The 23,800-nt window shown below is 41.8% G+C and overlaps 1 protein-coding gene across 2 annotated transcripts in view; it reads right to left on the bottom strand.

Moving 5' to 3' along the window:
• The window catches only part of LOC112452050 (T-lymphocyte activation antigen CD86-like), a 195,386-nt gene that overhangs the window by 3,469 nt on the left and 168,117 nt on the right, over positions 1-23,800 (bottom strand). The gene's annotated exons all lie outside the window — the stretch shown is intronic.

Here is a 23,800-nt window from a genome sequence, read left to right on the forward strand (position 1 = left end):
CTCTCTCTCTCTCTCTCTCTCTCTCTCTCTCTCTCTCTCTCTCTCTCATTTCTCTTTCGCGCTTCTCGGGAAACTTGTGTGCATGAGAAATAACTACGGCATGGGGCGGCCCAGACCTCCGATCTTCATTTTGGTCATAGATTTTGTAACGAGAGTTTTGAACTCGAACGTCTTTGTAACATTTGACGACACGCGGAACAAAAAAATTTGAGAAATATAATAGCATGAAACTAATTAAACAACGAGCCAATTTAATCGCAGTTGTGCAATATATATTTGTTTTATTGCCGGAAGCACTTTAGAATAAACTTCTGCATATATGCATATAATAATTAAAGCAATACTACGTTTAGAATAATCACGAATAATTAATCATGATTGTGTAAAATTAGAAACCCATTAGACTGCACATTAATTATTGCAAACAATAAATATTTGGGGATGTCACGATGAAAAACAAACATGGAATTTCGTTCCACGTACTGATTTTACAGATTGTGCTACAATTCGTAACGAGCAAAATGAAAGCGTATTATTGATCAATTTAAATATAAAGTTTGCGATCGCGCGCGGTGTTATAAGGTTTTTTTTATACTTCGACTTCACAATAAATTCATCATTCATGAATTAAATAATTCAGGTGCCGCAATCACATTTTAATCACTCGTTTTAAGTCATTCAAACACAGATAGGTAATAAAATATGAATAACGACAGCGTGATGAAAAAAAACTAAGAACAAAAAGACTAGCATTTTTATCAAATAGTCATGTGTGCTTCAACAGATATAAGGTTTTCCCAAAATGTTCGTGCACGCAGACGCTGGAGATCCTCCGTCCTGTATCGATTCTAGATAAATCAAATATTTAAGCGGACATTACGCTAGATATTGCAATAGCGCTACTGTTTGTCCCTCCCGATCTCTCTCGCTCGCAACAAACGGCGAGATTCCCGAGAAACTCTGAGATTCCGTCCAAATGTTGACGCCAGCGGCGTTTCCGCGTCGCGCGTTTCTCAAGAGTTTGCCCGTAACTGAGCGCATTGGATACAACGGCGCATTCGATATAACGGCGCAAACGCGTAAACGTAAACCGCGCATACACGCGACACGTTAGAATTAAACTTCCAATCTCTCCGCCGGCGCTGGCGAGGTATAGATACCTGGGAATCCTCCAGAGAACCTTAAAGCGAGAACCCTCAGGTACCGTATCGGTAATCACTTACTGGTTGGCTCAAACTTGCCCGTCGAAACTACAAGAGTTCTTCGCGTAGTTCTTACGCGGCGAGACGAACCTAAGTGCCTTATTCGAGTGCAATGTTGAAGTTATTATTAATGCAGCGTGTTGTGCGCGGGTATCGTGAAAGTTCATTATCGCGGCGTACGTTTCGAAGTAGCAGAGAGATACTTAAGTGCATTATTTATGCAGTTTCTTAGCGATATTAAATTGCAACCAGGTTTCCCCTCATTGCACGCAGGAGCGATGAGTTGCCTTACCAAGATTTGCGTTAATGAACTTGAGGCCTATTTAATAAGAATCATATCTCGTGCTCTAAGAGGAAAAATCGAAATAGAAAGTAACATTGTTGAAGTTGATGTAAATAATTTACTTCGATATTTATTTATTTATTTATTAAAGATAATTTTTTCAACCTACGTTCTTTTTACTAACTTAATTTACGCGGTGTAAGTATATATACCATTCGGAACATAAATATCCTGCATTTTCTAACTCCTGGTTTTTTCACGGAAAGTTGATTGGTACACACACGGAGAGAATTTTCTCTTAAAATTTACCCTGAAATCATGGTAGTTGTAGAACAACATGTACCATCAAGAATTTTATGCGAGTTATTCTGATTAATATCTACCATAATAAAAAATATTAATATCTATTACATTAAAATGTAAAATGTTTGATTAATTTTACTAAAATATATCTAGGAAATATCAATAATTTTTCAAAATTTACCAATCTGCTTGGTAATTTTTATCACATTGTTTGTAAAATGTCTTTTGTATATTTTAAAAATTCCTTGGTTGCCAAGTTGTTCCAAGTTTGTAGTGAATTTAAGGATAAAAAATTCTCTCCGTGTAATAACATGAATAAAAAACCACTGACGAATCTTCATACACCGTGTATAAAGCGCAACAGCGCGGTTTCCCTGGAACAAATTCTCCGAGATAAATTTGTAACCGTCTATGCAACAGCTCGTTCGACACTGATCGAGGCTGAGAGGGCACGCCGAAACTTGACCGGAGATTGATGCAAGAACATCGCGCCGCGCCGGTAAGGATCAACGAAAGGGATCAAACGGCGTTCGCGCTCGAGCTCGAAGAGGGTCGAATTTCTTTCACCCCCCCGTACGGCTCCCTCCCCTGCGTGCATCCATCCAAGGGGGATGGATTTCTGCTCCGGAACGTATTTTTTTTTCCCTTCCACCGAGACGTCCGTCTGGTAGCGCGAGCTAATTTACGACTCGCAATTCGACGAACGACCGCGCGGCCGCAAGAAGCGCTCATTTTTCAGCGAAAACGAGCATCAGCGTCTCGGAGAAAAAAGTGAGACAGAGGGGAAGGGGAGGAAGCGAGAAAGAGCGACTCGCGAGACGACAACCCGCGGAAGTAAATCGACAGCAAACACGAGAGGGGATAAAATTGCCTGGGGGCTTTTCGGTGGTAGACGACATCGACGATACACACTTCACACCTTCGCGAGATGCTGATGTAACGCGACAAGACGTGTGGCGCTGAGTGTGCTTGCATAAGTTGAAAATGCATGGCGTGCGTTATCGTGTGACGTGGCGGTGTTTAAGATTTTAATTTATTGTACGAGAGAGCGAAAGCGTATGAGGTCATATCATCCATTTATCTTTTCCTTCTGCTGCTTTACAAATGCATGATTTTTTGGCTTTTTTATGGAGTTCTTAAAAGCATCATAATAAATAACATTAAATGTAACATAAATTCTTGACATAATTTGATTGCATTAATGAAAAATACAACACAATAACTGCGAAACTGTAATATCTCACAAAAATCATTCGTGTAATGCTATCTTCCCAAAATTCTTTTTGCTTATTACAATTAGAATAAAAATAAAGTATTAACATGTTCGAAATTACATAAACTAGAGTTGCAATACCGTTTTCAGAATAATAAAAGAATAATGAATTAAAAAATAATTGTAACTAAAAATGCCTAGAAACGCGCGTTACTGTTGTCGCAATAATTTTGCCATAATATCACAATTACGTAATTGCATTCAATTAGCTCAAACGTTAATAAAAATAACTTCTTGTATCCGCGCAGTCACGGATTGGAAGGCCGAAGCGAGAAACTTTACTTTTAACTTTTAACGAGAAGTGTCTTATTATTGGAAGAAACTCGATGAAGCGAGACTTCTTATAGTACAAAAACATGACTTATTACCTTTATTTATGAGACATTAAACTGTCTCATGCAAAACGTATGCGGAGCATCGTCTAGCCATATACTCATTATTCTCAAATTCTAATGCTTAGTCTGTAAAAACATAAGAAAGGAACAAAAAGTAAATTGTTAGTCTGAGTGCACCAGTTATTGCATTTTGTACACCGCAATTTCGCACCACTATGAGTTTATTAACAGCGCGTTTTAATATTAACAAAGGTGATCGACGCTGCTATATCCAGTCGTGAACATGTACATATATAAATAAACAATGATCGAAATCGACGGATAAATACGTTTTAAAATTAAACAAAACTCGAATGCGACGGTGTGCGGGATAAAATGGCGAATTTCCAAAGTGACATCTCTGAAAATATAGTTCTCGTTTCTCGGATATAAGAAAATACGGATTTGGAACAGCCCGGGGTGAATTTTGAATCTAGCATTAAGATCATTATGCGGTTACACTACGTTCCCCTAAGTATTCACGAAAACCGACCGCCCTTCTCAAAATGCTTTTATTATAAAATTCTCTTATTGCTTATGCGGCGGCGGTAATTATTCCAGTATTTTTACAGGTGCTACGTTACCGCTGAAGTTGCATAACACTCGCCACGTAATATCGGCCGAGCTCTTGAATCCAAGCGTTAGTAACAACGGATAACGCGGCTGACGTTGATAGATTAACCCGCAGTCAAGGGGTAATAGCCGAAGAAGAGAAAATCCCCAATCTCGATACGATGACGATGACGGTCGCGCGCTCGCGAATTCTTGATACGCGCACCAGGTCGAGAAATTCGCGCAATTATGCGCGCCTGTCAGATCGATCTCGAACTTTTCACTTTGACGTTCGCGCAAATCGGGTTCGTTGGACCGTAAATTAAACGCGCGCAACAGAAACATTATACAATGCCTTCCGGTCACTTGCGCCATTTGATTTTGATGTTTTTAAAGCGTACACGGCCACGCTTTATGCAAATAATATGATAAACACCGTATGGAGAGCATTATTGCCCGAAATCCCATTATTTTTGTCGCGAAATGGAGCACGCCTTACCCCTCGAGGGCACCGCAACGCGCTGATGCAATTATTTCCGACCACGCCAAGCGACCTTAAGTTAAATATCCGACGTGCAGCACTGTGCAGATAGTTAAACATAGTTAAACTTTAACCCGTTCATTCTAGAGTCTTGATTATAAATTAAAATAGATTATTATTACAAACAGCTACAATTTGCAGAGTATTTCTCGAGGCATGTAGTCGGACATTTTCGAGAGCATCGTCGATTGACCAATTCCCAATATTGCAAAACTTTGCAATATCTGTACAAAGGGCCTTACACCAAATACAGATTGATGCTAAATTCGCTGCAACGTATGCGAGCAATCGGTCATAAAAGTAGACTTCGACCGCGCCAGCATAATCGAGTTTCACGCGAAGATCCAATCAAATTCGATTAATCGCCAGGATTGGCAATTTACCGACGCTATTTGCAGCCGCATTAGCGCCTCTATGGCGATTGTGTGCCCGGATATCCAAAGGCTAGGCTCAGATGTACGGGACCAATTAGCAAATCAGCTGTCACCAATGTTTACACGTGACTGATGAAGGCGGCGATATCTCGCGGCGGTAGCGCATGAATCTAACATGGGTACATAATGGCGAAATCAAGCGACCGAAAATTCTCGGGCGGATTCAGCGTGCGGTGCCAGCGAAATTCCCTACATTTTAAGTCAGCCCGTTTTAGCCGCGCGCAAGCGAAAGCTGATTTCATTATACGACACTCGCGTGTGTTGTACCTTCATACCTTCATACGTGAGGTATGTAACCGTCAGTTAAATGGATTCGCTCGCGCGGGGACACACCGACCGACGTTTGTCGCGAATTGAGGAAAATTGGGGAAAATTTCTGTTAAATTCAACAGGATGTCGATTAGGAGCCACGGATACTCCGACAGTCGACCAATTTGCGCGATAACGTTCGGTCGTTTTTGCACGTTTTTAAAACGACATTAAGGATGCATTCTAAAATTACATGCTAAATCACAGTCGGTTCTGTTCACTAAAGCGAATTTGAGCCGCAAACGTACTCGGCGCGCGATGTAAAAGTTTTACCCCGACGCGTAATTAGCATTAAACTACTTTACATTAATGAAAATTGTTTGCGGCAAAATGGGAATTAATTTTCTCGCCCCGGATTGTTGCTCGGCGTTTCGTGTAACAAAGGAGCGCAATCAAAACGCGAGAAACGTCATCGGAGATGCAACACACGAATCTCCGCGGAAAAACACCGGCTAGTTTCGCGACAATGCCCGTTTAACCGCAGGCGCGCACCGCTTAATAAACCGCGCGAGTTACTCGCCTCTCGGGCCGAGAAAGCGTTATAAATGTTTCCGCGACTTTCGAAGTACGGCCGGTGCGCGGCCGCTTAAATCACGGCCGAATTTCCGGGAGCGCGCCTGGGGCACGCTCCATGCTTTCGTCCTTGAAAGTAAAATATATCCTACCTGCACGGCTACCTACTCGACCTCCCTGACCTCCGGCCGCCAACCGGGGGTCTCCTCCCCTTATGAAAATCTCGATCATAAAGCTCGTCGAAGTAGTTTTCCCCTCGCTACACCGGGGGTGTGCCGCGTCGCGGTAATCCCATTAAGGCGGCCTGATTTGCAGCAGCGCGACTGCCAGGACGAGAAAAGAACGAGAGGATGGGTGGGCACCGCACTTACTTATAGCGCACTGCGCGGGGGGCTTGCGGCAGCTGCCAAGAATTATTGCGCGTTTTTTACGCGACATTAGCGGGCGGGCATCCGGCCCGACGACGAATAGGCGGGCGCGTTAATACAATGTAACCACCGCGTAGGGCGCACTGCGTCACGAACGAGCTTGTAACGCCCGTCGACCTCCTCCGGGCTATTCATCTCGAAAGGAGGAAGCGCCGTCGAGGTTCCAGGAAGAAGGAAAACCCGACCGCGTCGGTGCGCCGTTAACTTCGTCCTCGCGGTAAGCCTGAATGGGGTACCTACGCACGTATGTTCGTCCGCTGTATCCCACAAGTACGGACCATACGCGAGGGGTAATGAAACTCGAGCTTCGAGGAATCTCCCCATTCGCCCGTGATCGAATTAAAGTATCGAAGTACCGCGAATTCGTCCGAGAATTAAATTCGATCGCAAAAATATAATCCCTATTATATAAAATACGAGCGTCGAATGGAGTATCGCTTTTGTTCAACTTGAAATCCCCGCGACTCGCATTCCTGATATTTTAATGTAGAACGCGGAAATGTAAAATTCATTCAGACGTCACGATAATGAAACATTTCTCTATCTTGAATAAGAAAAACTCAATTAGGGAGCCGTCATAGGAGACGTGACGTTTCCGTTGATTATGAAAACTGATATTTTTCCATGTTTAAATATGTCGAGAGAAACTACCAGGACTCGGTACGTTACGTTACGTCACGTCAGGAACGAACGTAAGTCACGGATCAGTGATCCTTTCAGAGAAATGATTACCCTGCGAAGTGCAGTTTGTACGGGCCGGGCGGGGCAGAGCAGCAAAGCCACGTATTATACGTGAACGCAATCCGGCGCTTTCTCCTTGTCTAGCCCCGTGCCGGGAGAGCTGGCCCGGGTTTCCCGGCTATCGTTACGACGCGGTGGAAGCTCATTGCTACAGTTAACGCAAAGAATTCTCGGAACCGCGCGTGCAATTAGTTTCCACCGCGAATCGATCGCACTAGAAGCACGTAAAGCCGTGCCGCCGTGTTTCCGTCCCGCAGGTAATTCGCGTGAGTTACAGGACGAAAACTTGAGAAACGCACGTGTGATCTTGAAAAATTGCCTACCGTAACGTATCATCAGTTAAATGAAAGTTTTTCGCGAGTCTATTCTTGCTATATTTTAGTCTTGGAGAATAATCCATGTGCCCGCTATAATTGTCCACGAACGTTTTGAGCAATTAAGGAATATCCAATATTGCATGTACATTAAATTACATGAAAGGAGATGAAAATAGAATGTCACGGATGTCATGTTTTTGCGACGAGAAGCACAGATCTGCTTCTCAATGCAGTAAAACAATGCTACTAATATCTTTCATAACAAACTATGAAAATTGTACCGAAAATAGAGTGACGGTTACTAAAATTCACGATTAAGTTAAGATTGGATAGAGCGTTTTGATAAATCACGGTTGACAGATGAATAGACGATGTTATCGCGAATAATAGAATATTTCTTTCCTATCTATCTCCGTCCGCGTCCTTATTTTATCCCCAAATGTGCCGATGACATTTCTGCAGGGAAGGATTTTGAGAGAAAATTCACCTCTCGCACCTCGTGCAAATCGTGACAAATGTGGTTGCATCTGGGCGGAATTCTTTTTGTTCGCCGCGATGTAATGGAACGAAGATCTAATTTCGCGCGTTGCGCCACGAGTGGACGTAGATAGATCCGATTGGGCGACTTAGCGCAAACCGCAAATGGCCGGGACGATCAATCTCCATCGAACCTATTTCGACCGGATATCGCCGGGCGTTTCGCGCCGGTGACGTTAAAGTTTGATTACTCCAACTATGAATAGTCGGAATGACACGAATACCTGAGGTGTCAACGAAACGCACGCTTGGGAAAACACGCTCGTTCCGATCTGATAAAAACCTCCTTTCGATATCTCTTTTCTTCGCGCCTATGTAATTTTTTATTTTTTTATTTTAGTCGATCCGTCGCTCCACTTCTCGGCAATATTGCGTTATGCGCAAAAGCGGAGCCGTTTGTAGCTCGAGTTCGGGTATGGATTTCAGAGCATCTGTCGACGTATCGCATTCACAGTTATCGAATGACACAATGCACATACGCGTAATTTGAGCTATTGCGGTATGGTCAAAACAGCAAACGTGTTTCATGGATATCGCTGGACAGTGGTGGACGCTGAACGTTTGCTAGATTAATGGACAGTCAGATACCTCGTTATGTTAACAAATCGAACAGCGATAATTATGTACACTTATGGCCCATCTGTCAATCCGTTTGTCCTTGACTTTTAATAAATAAGTTTGCCTTTTTCATGTCTGACAATTGTATCTTCCGCCGAAGAAGATCTCTCTCTCTAATACGATTTTGGTTAAATAGTCACGAATTAAAGAATCGAGTATTTTACCTTTATAAAACATGTACACAGGGTTATTAATACACATCGTTTAATTATCTCATGTCGTATTTTGATTTCACTGGATATTATAATTTCATTGGATAGAATTTCCTCAACCGCCATTTGCGAAGCGTGCGTTATCAAATAGCCATTTGAATCCATAGAAGAAGAGCTCGGTACACCGCGCTTGTTCGATCATAACGACTCAGCGATCATAGACGTAAATCGTTTTGAAGAATGGACAAAGAGGAAAGAAAGTTACGTCGACACAAAGGGCGCGCGGTATCGCGGCGGAGATAGTCGGAAGAAAAATTTCCACGCCAGGAAACTCGCGGCGGCGGCAATGGCGGGAGAGCGGATTAAAACTTCCTCATCGGCATCGGGATAATTGGTTTAGTTATCGGATCCTCGCCAACTCTGTATCGTTGGCCGATGCTTCGCCGGGTATCGACGTCGCTTTCTATACCTTTTCCGCGTTTTCCACTTTGTGTCTCTCTACCCTACTCGCTTTAATCTCGCGTAACCGTTCCGTTCCGCTCCGCTCTGCTCCGCTCCGTTCCGCTTCGCGTAGTTCCGTCGTAACTCACGCTCGAAATCATCCGCCCGACTTTTCCCCCTGGTACGATGTTTTCCTTGACCCGCGCTCGCGCCGCCCGATGACAGACGTATTTTACAACGACGTATTTTACAACTCTCCGCGAAACTTTGCAGGCGTAAAAATAGGGGATGCGCATTATTTTAGCTACCAACGTTTGCCAGGCTGCCGTATATCCTGCGAAACGTCTGCTCTAAATACAAATAAACATCTGATTCTCAGACACACACATACTGTATATAATAATATAATTTAGGATAGAGGGAGCAAAATAATACATGTTTAATTTACATATAAATTTAAATTGCCAGTAATTTTGTCGGTAATCAATCATAATGCTAATTTTAACGTTTTATTTAAAAATTTTTCTCTTACAAAAATAAGGACTCGTCACGAAAGACATTAATATCAATTGAGAACGAAAAATTGAGAACACATTCATATAACTGTTGTATAAAAGTCACATGAAAAGTAGCAGCGACGGCTTTGAAAATAATCTCATTCCAAAGTAGATCCTATTAAATCGCGAGAACGGATTAACGATAATCAAGAATCAAGTGGTACTCGTTAAAGCGATGAAATTTTCTCTGACAATAGGAATAAACCACATATATAGAATTAAAAAGTGGCTCGTGCGTTAATGCGAGTGAGAATGCTGTTGTTAATTGGCAAAGTATCGACGTGTTCGAAACATTTATTGGCCGCCGTATAATGCAAACGTCAAACTGCGATACCTAGCCGTAATTTGGCGGCGGTTACCGGCCGTCGTTTTCCCGCACATCCGTTGCGCACGATATGGTCTGTTTCCATTTGCCTTTATCCCTTTTAATATCGTTGCTTCCATGTCCAACAGCTGGTGCTAAGCAGATCAACGTTGCTGTCGCCGGAGTTAACGACAAAATGCAATGCACGTGACTATTGCGACGAGATAACCGTTGTTTTGATATATATTCACCGCTCACCGCATTTTCTCTCTTTAAAATTCCGGCGGGACTATCAATATAAATTAGTCTAATAATGTATTAAATTACTATTTTGCTAAATGTAATAAATTAGCATTAATATATTGGTTGATTTATACTACGTTATTAGTTTTGTGTTAAATTGCCGCAAATAAATCCTTTCGTTTATTAATTTATCAGTTTTGCAATTAAATGAGCGCTGCGAAACTGGTTTGCGTGAATACCAGTAATTTCGATAAAAAGGTATAAAATAACATGACGTAAATAACGTATTATGTAATTTATATTGTAGAAGGGAATAGGTCGCGAATAGAAACAAGACAGCAAGAGGGTAGACAGGGAGAAACTAGCTTCCTGTCTTTCGTGTCACGATTGTCGCTGACAGGATCCATTTCTCCACGACAAAATACGGTGACCGATTTCGCATTATCGCATCGTGTCGCCGCATTTACCGTGGCCTTAATTATGCGAGCGACGTACCTATCTGCCGACACTGGTGCATGGTCATTCATTGCTTTCAACGCGTCGTGAGCAACGACTGCTTCATCGCGGATGCACCGGTAACATGTTTTTGATAAGCCGGCAGAGCAAAATAAATGTAAGGCAAATATCGGTGCATCTGGCAATGAGACCATACTCGTTTTCCATAATTCTTTTTCTTACGGAAACACATTGTTTTTGCGATGTTTTTAAATGTACTTCCAAGAGAGAGAGAGAGAGAGAGAAAGAGTTCTCTCTATTCTTAATTTTTTGAAAGATGTACTTCTTTTAGAATTTTTATCAATTAAGTGTAAAATAACATAAACAATTTTATATTAGCGATTATTAAGATAATCGACCGAAATATCCTGTAGTTTGTACTTTCGCTTTAAGTTTTGAAGCGAAGAAATCCTCCAAATTGACGACTCGAATTTTTAAAAGATTCCAAGCCGCTCGTTACGACTTTTATTTCCTTCGTTTCTCGTGCAAGGACGATCTCGAGGTGTGCCAGGGGAATAGAATTTTATCCCTCTCGAAGCATTATCGAAACGGACGGCGCTATCGCAACGAAGGAAGCATTGTCGTAAGTGTTATCGACAAACGCTTTTTCCGCTCTGCCCTGTTGCAGGAGCGGAACTGTCTACGAGCGGAATTGCGGCTGCATAAATTTAAATCACCTATGCCGTGTCTTAAGATCGTTCGATAGACAGAGAGAGAGAGAGAGAGAGAGCAGGCCGGCTAATCCTGCCTCATTCCATAATGCGGTGGCCTTTGATACGAAGACCTCGGGAACCCGACCGAAGAGACAAGTTAAAATAGTAAAAGTTTCCTAACTACGTCTGCAATCGTTACGGTAGCGAAATGAGGTAACTTTAATTGGAGCATGTAAATATGCTCTTGGCACCTCGTTTACCGCAAGCGTAATACTTCCAGAATTAATTGCTATTTATTTATATCGGCAACAAATTGCGAATTTTTTTCGACAACTTTATTCACTCTTCCTATCAATGCTGGACGTTATTCGGATACCAGAAAAATGATTTAGCTATCTGCGAATAATAACCAACAATAATAAAAAGGTCGAGGAGGTAAGTACGGAAAATAACAGGTATCCCGACAAATGTAATCCTCGACAAGGTCTCGATTCGTTGATTCCGATCAGAGGTTTCCATCCATCACTTAACTTATTTCAGTAACGACTATCTCGCACGCAAATCGAGCATAGAACCGCCCTACCTATAATTCGTTGTCCACATTGGTCTCCTCTTAAAATAGAGGGTAGAGTAATGGTGAGGCGAGATAATTAAAAAAAAAAGCGTGTCGAGGAGAGCCAGATGATCGTCATAATTATCCTTGAGTACAGGTCGTGTTGATCGATCCGCCACATCAAAGCGCAATTCGGAATTGTGTGCAAGGTTTCTATGGAAAACAAATTGTTTTCCCGTAACACTATACAAGTGCGGACTCGCTCTCGTAAGGTTGAATTCGTGGCAGCGATCCAGGTTGCTAATGAAAAAAGCGTGTTCCCGACAGCATCGACTATCGCGAAATTGTCGTGTTTCGTTGCCATGCACTCGAAATAAAGAAAAGTAGAAATCGATACTATACGTAAAATATGAGCCAACCAGTTCATCAGGAATCGTTAGAAATTTTTTCCAACTTTGACCGATATTGTGCCTGGCATGAGCAAGTTAAAATAATAATAATAATAATAATAATAAGATTTAAAAAAAAAATAACAAGACAGCGTTTTATTAACAAAAACTCGTATGATATAATACGATACTGCTTTTAGAAAAATGTTTCCGTGTAACGAAATGTGGGATAATATAGCAGCTTCTTGACGGAGCGAAGTAAATCTTGAAACGGTCGTTAGATGTTACAGATTGTTAACTACGAATGGCGGAACTACTTCGCTTTTTTTGCCGCGGATGTTCGAAAAAGAGGCGCATTAAAAAGTTTAAAAGAGGATTACGCTAATGGGCAACTTGTATCGTAATGTAAAGTACGACGCGGGCAACACTCTGGAATTAACTCCATTACCCCTATATTATTACCCCGCCTCTCTCTTTCGACGAGTATTTCGCGCTTCGCGTCAAATCACAATCAGAGATTACAAAATGTTCGGCGCAAATAAACCATTTTCCCTATAATCCATTCTATAAGCCTGTTATAATTCAATGATGCTTGCGTACTGTAACAGCTCGTATATTTTCCCAGGAGTTATTATTCCGCGTGCAAATTTATCGGCCGCCGTGTATTCTCGCGCAGCCTGTTTTAATGTTCGCGTTAATTGATTGTTTGTTTTATTATATTGCGTTCTTAGCACTTGTTTATTTTCGCGTTGGCCTCGATTGTAATCAATATCGTAACGTAAAATGATAAAGAAATTTATATGAAAAAGTATCACGGCTCTCTCCCACGATATTTTTGAATAAATGATGTATTACCTTCGGCGCGGCGTCTTCTTTTTCGCATACGATAAAACGGTGGGCGTGTGGAAAGTTACGGGCTAATGTCTATAGAAACTTTCGGCACCGGAGAAATAACAGAGAGAAAACTCGGCGCGGCGCGAAGGAAACTCCTGGGATCATCTTATTACTACATCGCGAGTGTCGCCTGTCGATCAAGTTCGAGACAGAATGAGGGATTACGAGTGGCAGAACGCGCCGAGCAAATCCCTACTCTGCAAACTGTCAATAACTCGTTGTCAGTCGCAGCACGTATCGTGTCTCAAAACGAGGCGACCGTATTTACGATGCGATTTCACGACGTAATAAAAAAAGATCGAGAGTAAATGGGAGGCGTCTATAATTCGTCTCCGTAAATTCGATCATAATTCGACGGCGCATAGCGGGATCACTCTTCGGCTTTGCTCGCTACGACCTTTAAATTTGACGACGAGGATCGTACGGAGCTTACGAAAATTGCTGTTTAAGTATCGAGGGGAGGCTCGATGAATATTTTAGATCAAGGTCGACAAGGTGACGGTTACAATTGTTTAATTTGCACTTACAAACCATATTGATTGAGGTGTCTCGAGACTATTTTAGATGACACGCGATGGTCGAACTTCTAATTGCAATTTTAATAATAAATGAAAACCAAAGAGCCCATCAGTCATCCAATTATTACATGGAGCGCGGTGCGCATCGATCCTCGTTCAAGTACCACGGAGAGTTTGACGCAAGCGGCAAATAAATCGTTTTCGCATTATTCTTCCTCCGTAATTCGACAAGTTCGATTGTTCGATGTCGACGTCACATTCGTTTCTAAAGTAGGTATTGACGTCGATCGATGTCAAGTTAGAAAAATAGACGACGGAAATCCTCGATCGCTGTTGCTCGAAGGGATGATTAAACGAGATTCGATGACGGTCATGCGCGAGCTCGGACAGAGATCATTAAACGTGTGTGACAATCGTCGTCGAAGAATCCTAGCCGCGTTAACAAATCGAGAGGTGAGTCTCAGATGACATTGATCGAATATCGAAGTGCAATGTTAATACGCGAGGAACGAATTGGCGAGTAACGAGGCGATGCGTGAAGAAAGGCGCAGCAAAGTTCTCCCTCGCGGAAGTTTGTCTTTCAGGAAGATAAATAAAAGCGAAGTGGGACATGAACCTCTTTGAACCTCGATCGTTGTCCATCCTGCGAGTGTAATGTGAAGCGATGGTGACGGGAGAATTTTCAACCTTTCCTGTGCGCCTTTCTTTTTCTTCTTTTCCTTCTCCCCGTCGTTTCTCTCGGTCGAAGACGGAAGACAATAAATCCTGGCGTGCAGTTACGGCACGGAGCGCCGTTAACTCCCGATAATGGCTCTGTATTAGTTTCGTCTCGTTTGATCGCGAAACTTTTCTTATTCTCGCGCTGTCGGGAGGGAGTCACGTTCGACTATAGCTCCACTTCGTTGTTGCACCACTGCGCACTGGTGGATTCGAAAACCAAACGATCGGCTTCGTCCTTCGATCGGCGGGTGCGCATCATTCGCGCGATTGAACACACGCGATCGTGTGCATAAGGGCCTTACGTGTGCGTCGCGTCGCGTCGGTCCTGTCGCCCCGATTGCTCGTCGGGCAAATTGAGGATTTGTTTGCGTTGGCATCCGTGCCGGTTGTCTTGATAAATCCTTAAGCTGTCGTGCGGAAATATCGTTCCACGTAACACGTGTGTTTGCGAGGATCTACATATCCTTAGAGCGAATAATTCTGATACGTGAGTAAACGGCAACTATGACAAAAGGCCGCTTCAACGAACGATGTTTCGTTTAAGATGGATCTCATAGTTCTAATAAAAGATGTGTCACAATTATTCGGAACCAATTTTATTCTCCTTGAAATACATATGTTATTAAACATAAAAATCCAAGAGACACCTATTTTTTTATTTTTGAGATTTGAGGGGTAAAACAACTCAACGTTTATATTTGATTCTAAGCAATTCTTACCGAAATGATAAGATATATAAAAAAATTTTTCAGACAAAATTTTTATGGTTTTTTAAATATATACTTTATATAACTATATAACTATTTAGATTTTCCAAAAATTTTATATTTTTTTCATAACCATGAAAATTTTGTTTAAACATTTCTTTATGTATCTTATCATTTCGACGGTAATTGCTTAGAATTAAATATAAGCGTTAGCTTTAAGGGATTGTTTCACAACTCAAATCTCATAGTGAGCACGAATAAAAAAAAATATGTGTCCCTTCGATTCTTATGTCTAACAACCTATTTCAAGGAGAATCCGATCAATTCCAGATAACTGTATTATGACCTTCGTCAAAAGAAATATGTCCGAGAGATAACAGTGGCGAAAAGGAAATTTCGCGATTCAAAGTTGTGTACGATACTGGTAAATTGAACTCCTGAACGAGAAGCAAGATTTTGTTACAGCGCGGCTCTTCATAACTGTAAATTTTCATTCTGAAAAATGGAAAATATAAAAATATCATTTATAATTATAATTTACAAATGAACAGCTCTTCTCTACCAGAGCTCTGCCTCGATCACTGAGGAAGACGCGCTAAAGCTCTGTGTAGCTATATATGCACAGCGATTTTCTGGCTCGTGTCAGGATCTGAAATTGAGATTGTAGAAATACCATATTCATAGTCCCTTTAATAGAATGCACATAAGGTACTCTGCGTGGGAGGGATAAAGAGACAGGGGTGGCGAAAGGTAAGAGAAAAAAAAATAGCAAAAAAAAAAGAAATGAATATGGAGGGGCGATATCGGCGAGAAAAAAGACGCGGCAGCATGCGAAAAACACGAGAAGAGGTAATGAAGACACATGATTGGATAGCAAAGGATGCACTTGTCCTGGAAATTGCAGTGTGGGATCGAGACTATCGACGCCTTGGAGAGGCAAAAGTACATAAAACGTTATCTAACTGTAAATCACAATTGCTTTGTCATTGTCAATTGTTCATTCTGCTTAAAATATTTTGTTTAATATAAAAATCTGAACGACACGTATTTTTCTAACGATTAAAAAGGAAGAGTGGACTATGAGAGTCAAGCGTAGTTATTTGTGTGTGAGTTTATGTTATGTAATATTCAATTAATAATACAAACTATAATTCATACATTTTGGCTCTACTTTTAAACCATCTTCAGCGATTCGATGATAAATAAATAATAATCTGAAGCTCTTCGAAAAGTATATATATAAAATAAGTATTTAAAAATTGAATTTATAAAGTGCGCATTTCAAGAGAAAAACCAGAAAAATTCTGTCCGTATATTCATAGTACGCAAAATATTCAGATTAGAATAGATAAAAATTATTTTTTTATACGCGCACATTTTGAAGGTTAAGGGATAAAACCACGGTCTTAAAACAATCTTTTTAGCTAACGCTTATACTTATACAAAAAAATTTTTTTTATGTACTTTATATAATTGTATATTAAAATTTTCCAAAAATATAATATTTTTCAAAATCTATTCTGTCCCTATTATTTTTATCACATCATATTTCTTTCAGGGACCAGACCGAACCGAAATTGAAACTGAAAACCGTTCCATAACCTTTTCTTTAGTTGAATCGAAACCATATAGTACCAAATTCTATAAAGTTTATAATCGAATATACACCGAAATCATAACCAAACCAATAACATTATTTTCAGTTTATAGTTTTTTCGATTGTCTTTCCGGTTTTTAATTTATAAATAAGTTTACTTTTGTTATTTAAATATTTTATTTATTTATATTGTTTCCTCTATTTTTAAAATACATTTCTATGATATTTATAATTACTTATAAACAATTTATAAACGTATAAATTATTTTTTTCTACATTGCTTTACTCTGTTAAACAATATAATTTTTTAATTTTTATTTCTCTCTCCACATACACACGTACACACTGAGAGAATAAATGTAGAAAAAAATTATTTTAATCCCTTCCCTATCAGTGCGCGTAACTGTAACCGAAAAATCCGTAATTTTAACGGTTTCGGCTTTCTTCACTGGTCAAAAAATCGAAACTGAAACAGTTATTCGATGTTTTATTAAACTATAATTGAAACCAAACTGAATATCTCTCTAATTCGTGTCTCTAATTTCTTCTCACAAAAGTGACATATAAAGTGACATTTTCAACTTATTTCTTGACAATGCAATATTATAAAATAACTTTCATATATGAATAAATTTATAGGATAAAATTGCCTTTAATTTCTATAGGAAATGTAATTTCACAAAAATAATAATGGAGATGAGAGTACTTTGAAAAATATTTTGAAAAACACAGTAAGAAATACATTAAGAAATACATAAGTTTTGTTTAAAATATTTTGTTATATCCATTTTGATGGAAATTGCTAAGAATAATGAGCGTTAGCTTTGAGAGATTCTTTTATCTTTCAAATCTCAAAATAGGCACTTATAAAAAAACGAGTTTTTTAAACTGTTTTAACAATATATTTCAAGAAGAATCAAATTGGTTCCGGACAGTTGCAATATGTCCATTGTAAGACAGTAATGTATAAGTTCTCAGAATTTTTGTTTGAAAAATCTTATCAAAATCGATATACCGCGATAGTTTACGTACGCGAATCTGACAGAAAACTTCTTTTAAAAGCGGACTTGTTAGTCCAGTTTAGAAAAGAAATAAATATAAAAATATTTCTATAAAATGCAGTGATTTAAATATATATGTTCTAAATGTGACTAATTTTGTTAAATACTTTGTCGCAAAATAAACATTTTCATTACAATCTTGTAAAAGCATTATGGGGTTACGATGTTTTTCCGGAGAAATATCTTCAAATAACATATTTTCTGTGCACAATGCTATAAAAATTTAGAATATTATATTAATGTAAAATATCAGCGGAACGTGTAAAAATACAACGCTTTTATTAAGCAAAAATCTGGTAAAATAAAAGCGAGTAATAACACAAGGAACGTCATCCTATAATATCAGGTTTAAATGGTAAAAACAGGTCATCTGATTGACATGTACTGTATACATAAATTATTAATCAAGCTAAATTATTTTCAACGGATATTACGACTCGTGTATATTTAAAAATGTAAAGAGAGAAAATTTTATAACGTCGCATCCCATAATTGATAACTGATTTCGATGGGGGTGCGGGGAACGCGTATAATTTATCGTTTTACGCCTTGTCGAAGAACTTGGCAGCGTTTCAGGTCGTTGGAAAGTTGACCGAGGCCGCACAGATGTATCGACATTTACTGGCCGGCTGCAATCCCGCTGATAAATTGCACGTTATTATTTTCCCGCAAGCTGCACGTGCTCGCCGATTTAATGACGAACATTCGTATAAATATTAATAGCTATTTATTAGAAAACACCCAGGCATTGTTACTCAGATTTAGAATTGACAATTTAAATTATTTACGTAAGTTTTTCTACATTAGAGCTGTAGAAAGGTATTAAGGTGATGCTGGAGCCGTCTGTATAACCGACAAAATTACCATATGTTATCGACCTATATCTTGCATAGACAAGGATATAGACAAGGATAGCACCTAACATTGCACGCATACATACGCACGACACTGGGCTAAGTAATATCTTTTTTTTAGGCTTCAAATCTTACTTCTAATTGCACGATATTATTCCTGACAGTTTTTTGTAGAGGGCTGCATTACTATTTTCTATAGAAAAACTGCAGAATTTTTGTATAAAGCAAATATTGTCGTCAGGTGAAGACAATATTTATAAAAATAAAATTTTTTTTAGTTTATCAGAAAATATCATGTGCAGCCCTTTACATTTTTGTGCGTACTTTAATCGTATAAAAGAATTTTCCATTCTGTTCAGCCAATTCAAAGATATTGTGTTACGTCCAACCCCGGGATTAAGATATGAAAATCTGGGAAGCAAGGGAAAGGCTAGCCAGAGGGGTCGGGGGAAGGGAGGACGCAGCTAGAAGCTTACAAATGTAGCTCGCAGGTACGCGCTCTGAGACGCGTGGCGCGAGCCGAACGCACTCTTACGACTCAGAAAAGGTCAACGTCCGTAAAGACGTTAGGACGCCTTTCGTGAGCAGTGCGATCATCGGTCCTTTTTCGAGTCAGAGAATTTAATCCCTTTAACTCAGGATCGGACCTCGTGCAATTTCGAGTGGTGGAAGAATGGTGGGTGAGGTCTTAGATTATAAATAAATGGAAATTTATATTTAACGTAAATAAAACATTTATTATAAATCGAAGTTAAGTAATCTGTCGATATTACAATAGGTGAGAACTAGGCAAATTAAACGGGAGATTGAAAACATTTTACTATGGAAATGTATATGTGTGTACTTCTCGCGGGTGTTACATAAGTGCGGGGGTGATCGGGCAAGATTTCTAAGGGGATACCTACTTGAAAATGCACATCCTGCCCGCTATTATTACAATTTGCTTTAGGATTGAAGTTAGATGAATTTACTGTGTGTGTGTGTTAATCGATGAAGTACAGTATATGAGAATTGAAATAAGTAAAACTTAATTTTATAACTATCAATCTAAGGTTACGATCTCAGGATCGCCTATTTCCTCGAGATCGAGAGTCGAGGCAGTTGAGGAGGTTGGGGACGAACTTCGGGAAGAGGGGGGAGAATCAGGAGGTTCTAGGAAGCGGACTGGATCGGGGTTGTCGGGGACCACGCGAGGAGGGACCACGCGAAACGGAGCCACGCGGCAAATAGGGCGATGTTCGATAATTGGGCGAAAAGGCAGGACGACTGGGCGATAGGGCAGGATGTTAGTGGGACGATTCCGGTTCGAACAACCGGGTTCTTCTGTAAACGCTGGTAGGGGCGGTGGGATGGCGAGTCGCGGAGGACCGGTGTTGAGCTGCTCTCGGGGGAGTTCGATCTCCCGTCGCGCCCGCTTGTTCTGGCGATTTCTCTGTCGCCTGATTGTACGAAGGTTTGGTTCCTGAGGGGCCAGGACTTTCGGGTCCACTAAAACCATTTACTCATTAGGTCGATCTCTCTCGGACCCGGCCGGAAGCGAGCAAAAGGAAATCGTTCAGCTTAAAGAAAGGGGAGAGAGGTCAGCGGACGGCTGGGCCCACGACAGCGACGAGACGCCGGGAGCCAAGTCAGGCCTACCACAACGCCAACGACCGCTGGGAACTCGATGCCTACACTAACCGACCCACGAGCATAAGCTCAGGGAGGTCAGTGGACCAGCTGAGTCCACGACAGCGACGAGACGCCGGGAGGTAAGTCCGGCCCGCGACAACGCCAACGACCGCTGGGAACCTGCCGCCTACGCTGACCGACCCCCAAATATATAACGAGCTTCCGGGGTCCGACAATCGATAGACCGTTTAAGGGGGGCGATAACGCGGAAAAAGGATTAAGAAAATTATGGGACTTACTACTTGATGAGTTCGAACGCGTCTCAGTACGCTTTCTCTCAATGGACGTTGGACTCGTCGGTGAGTGGGTTGGGGCGACTGGTCCGTCGGATCTGCTGCACTGACTCTACGTGACTCTAAACGTGAGCTTTTCGAATGAGGTTTAAATTGTAACCGAACAATGCGGACTTGAGATGAGAAAATTTCTCTGGGCCGGGTCCTGCGATGTCGCGATTTAAATAAGAAGGTTCGGAGGGTGGAAGGGGTGGATTTTGTGTGGGATGTGTCTGGTTTTCGTTTAAGGGATTTCTGGTTGGCGGGATGTTTCTGATTATTATTTAAGGGAATTCTTATTGGGCGAGATGTTTCTTGCCCAAGGGGGAGATTTTGGGTTTACGCCTATCCTAGAAAGCTAGAGACGGTTATCGATTTTTGCGGTTTTCTATTGGTGAGCCCCCCTCTTAAAGCCACATGTCTTATTGGGGGTGTAACCCATCGGTTCTTTTCAGTGACGCATTTGTTTTTCGGCTATCGTTTCTTTTATTAGGGTTCCTTACTTATCTCGCGACCCTGTCTCCCTCCTGACAGACGATCCATACTTCTCAATTTTAAGTGCAGTTTTATTGCAAACAGAACTTCCGCCACGTACTCTTAAGATTTCTAAAAGCACGTATTAGGTTTCGTTTCTGTTTGTCGGAACATAGCACGGCCAGTTTTGAGTGAGTCGCGCGATATAATACAGATCCCCATCATCCCTCGTCTGAAGTTAAGGCTCTTTTCTGCGCGTCGTGTTGCCGGATTTATAGTTATGGCCCAGACGAGGTTGACGAGAATCTGGTCACCATATCCCTCGTCTGTTAATAATTTATCATCTGAGGGGTTGCTTTTAGTTGCCCAACCAAATGGGTAGTTTGATCATAAAAAAAAAAAGAATGCGAGGAGATCTAACCTCACCCCGATCGATAACCGTCCGTACTTGGCTTGTTTATTCTAATCTTAGAGCTATCTTAGCCGCATAAGAATTCCCGCGAAAAAGGGATATCGTAGAGTCCGCTGGACGTAACAATTGCTTAGATCGATTACGTCAGTGTCGCTGTCACTCCAGGATCCCCTTCTTATTTTGTTTCAATTTATTTTATTTCCTGCTTTATTATTTTATGTATTTAGCTTCGACAAAAATATCTATTTCATGTTGTATGTTAAACTCGAAAATCGAAGATACGAAAAGCGACGATACCTACGTCGCGAGCCAAAATTGGAAACTCGTGGCGGCGATATCTCGCTCAACGATACAATTTGCAATTGCAAAATTATCGGTTCTGCATTAGACCACATGAGTGATGATAAACAAGGCAGAAATAATTTAATCAGGATCGCAGCACGGCGCGTGGCGCGGCGCGCCGCGGCGGTGCGTCGATGCGGGATCGTACAACGTGCCGGCAGATATTTCGGTGACTGGCGAGCTACTCAAACGGACTTCCGCGGTTCGGCAAAGGGGGTCCGGCGGAGGGAGGAAGGCAACTTGAAAACACGTATCGCGCAGAGAGTTGCTTGCCTATCGCGGCTAATTACGCGTAATGCGCCCACCGGCCGCTTTGTTGTTACACACCGCGAAACTCGTTACTGAAATTTCACGAGTTCCGCGCGCGCGAGTTATTATACGATCGTGCGTTATACACGCGCTATCTCCGTGCTATAATCTCCGCGCCGACATTATCCTTCTCGTATTGTTCCGATGGGAAGTCTTCCTGGGGGAAGTCGAAGTTGAAATGCGAAGAGCAAGAGAGTGGGAGAGATATTACCCCCGTCCCCACTTGTATGTGAGAGAGAGAGAGAGAGCGCCCCTATTATATACAATACTCCGACTTTGGGAATAATGCATTCCGCGCATTATATATGTGGTGGCTTTCTCATAATGCTCTCTCTTTCTCTCGCACACTAGCACAATTTAACTCGCGAGTATTGCGGTACATCGCACGCAGTAACGAAGTCCTTTGATAAGTCCCACGGAGATTACGGGGACTTACATTCCTGTGTCGCGTCGCACTGGCCAGCGGGCATTTCTCGCGTATAATAGGTATGTTCTTGACAATTCCTTCCGCATTGCGTGTAGGTTTCCGCCCGTACGACGTCGCGTCGCAGAGAGAAGCAGACGTGTGGAAAATCGTTTAATTCTCTTTGCGGCTAAATTAATTATGATTCCAGTTCGAATCGTCGACTGGAAAGATTTTTCTATTTGTCGTGTGAACTTCACGATTAACGTCGCTATTTTTTCGAGAAATGTATATACAACGAGCGTGATATATACTGAAAATGGCCCGAAATTGAAAGAGTTAATAGAAGCTTTTGCGGGCCACCCTGTGCCGCAAACATTTGCCCCGAATTCGCTGCGTATATACCCTCGCCGCGATTTACTTCCGATGGCCGCGTAAGTACTTCCGATAGCTGCGGTATTGCTTCCGATAAGTTCGTATTATCCTGGCGGGGAATCGAAGTCATGGAGAGAATGGGGGCGCATAGGAAGATATTATCCGCGGTGTATAACAGTCTCTCTCACCGTCGAGCAGCCACTTGACGTGCATATCTCAGGAGTTCGCGTGCCACGACGCGACGTGCGAATGTAGAGAACGTGCACGCAGTGGAAGGAGAGAGAAGGTGGGGGGGAAAGAGAGAGAGAGAGAGAGAGAGAGAGAGAGAGAGAGAGAGAGAAAGAGAGAGAGAGAGAGAGAGCGCACTTCGGTGAGCAACCGGGCGGGGATTTGCATGGGACAATATCTCATCTGATTTATCCCCCAGAGGCTGAGGGTGGAAAAGGGCAGAGACGACCGAAGGATTTATTTCTTCGGCATTTTACGCGCCGCACCGCGCGACACGGAGAAATAAAGAGAAGACGACGATCCTCCTTTCTTTGCGCGGCAAGAATATCCGGTTTATTGCCGGTTGTATGCAGCACGCGCGACCCCGAGCGTTGCGCGCTGAGCGGATCGGAGCATATCGACGCGGCATGGCATCGCGCACACAGACAATGCGCGCGCGCGCGTTTATGGCCTTTACCGTTTAGTTTATCGGTAGAACACTTTTCCCGGCCTCTACTTGAGCCCTCGTGGGATTTACGGCCCGACCCGTAAAGTCCGACTCCACTTACTTTCGCGCGTCCCGCGTCCCACCCGCCCCCGTGACTTCAACATCGCGCCGCGCTCTCGTCTCGCACAATCGAGGGTCGTGACTTCGTTCGCCCGGTTCGCCGTGTTCGTCCGTCAGCAGATAGCGTCGTCCTCCATCGACGACTCGTCCACGGCTCGTTGGACGATGTCAACGTGTACTTGTTTCGCGGCAATCTCGGAGAAT

Source organism: Temnothorax curvispinosus, unplaced genomic scaffold (genome assembly GCF_003070985.1).
Source record: "Temnothorax curvispinosus isolate PA1 unplaced genomic scaffold, ASM307098v1 QBEX01002901.1, whole genome shotgun sequence".
Taxonomy (NCBI): domain Eukaryota; kingdom Metazoa; phylum Arthropoda; class Insecta; order Hymenoptera; family Formicidae; genus Temnothorax; species Temnothorax curvispinosus.